The sequence below is a fragment of the Fukomys damarensis genome, unplaced genomic scaffold, assembly GCF_012274545.1.
Source record: "Fukomys damarensis isolate Sample0158 unplaced genomic scaffold, DMR_v1.0_HiC HiC_scaffold_8, whole genome shotgun sequence".
Taxonomy (NCBI): Eukaryota; Metazoa; Chordata; class Mammalia; order Rodentia; family Bathyergidae; genus Fukomys; species Fukomys damarensis.
Window position 1 is genome coordinate 1,245,885 of NW_022900920.1, and position 1,021 is coordinate 1,246,905.

General features: G+C 37.2%; 1 protein-coding gene across 3 annotated transcripts in view; it reads right to left on the reverse strand.

Annotated features, from left to right (window-relative positions):
• Positions 1 to 1,021, reverse strand: part of Tm9sf3 (transmembrane 9 superfamily member 3) — a 56,220-nt gene that overhangs the window by 29,279 nt on the left and 25,920 nt on the right. The gene's annotated exons all lie outside the window — the stretch shown is intronic.

Here is a 1,021-nt window from a genome sequence, read left to right on the forward strand (position 1 = left end):
AAAAAAAAAAAAAAAAAAAAATAGAGCCTTAGTAACATAATGGCAAAGTGCTAGAGTTCAGGAGGATGACTCCTGGTTGTGCTCAGATAATCTCAAATGGAAGGACAGATTGAGGAGCAAAATGAAATGGTCAGATTGGGAAAACAGGGTACTGACTCTCTTATAATTCCCTTCAGATTCTATTCATGACCATGACTTTCTGTAGCATCTATAGCAGTTTTTTTGCTCTGTTTTTGAAATCGGGTCGCACCACATAGTTCAGGCTGGCTTTGAGCTATGTAGTCCAGGCTGGCTTCAAATGCTCAGCAATCCGCCTGCCTCTGCCTCCTGAGTGCTGGGATTACAGGTATGTGCCACCATTGCCAGCTCTATAGTGGTTTTAAAAAGAAATCAGCTTTTCATAAGAAATAGCAGTCACTCAAGGTAATCTTTTTTTTTTCTTTGAGAGGGAGTTAAGGCGGAAAAGTTCCTGGTCAGGTATGTTTTAAGAAAGAATAAACATCTTACCTACCCTCTGATATATCACAATACATTTTTAACATATTAAAATTTAAGTAGTTCCCAAATTTAAAGATGAAGTATCCCTACACAGAATAGCCATTAATATTTTATAGAACACATTGTTCACAATTTAGAATAATTTAGAAAATAAATCTTTCCTCTGAACAAACAGAGCTAAAGGCAAATCTTTCCATCCACTCCCTGAATTTTATGCAATATTTAATAGTATTAGAAAGATAGTAATATAGGTCTACAACCTCCTAGTTGTAATTTTGAAAAACAAGTTTACTTCATAAATTTGATGTGTCGTTATCTGATGCAAAACTTAGCCTGAACTAACAAGAGGTTATGTATAGCTTAGTGGTCCACATCTGTAATCGCAGCACTCTGGGAGATGCAGGAAGGAGGAGTGCATGTTCAATCCCAGGCTGGGCAATTCAGTGATTTAGCAAGATCCTGTCTCAAAATAAATGACAAAGGGGTGAGGATATAGCTCAGTGTGAAGGCTGTGGTTCAATCC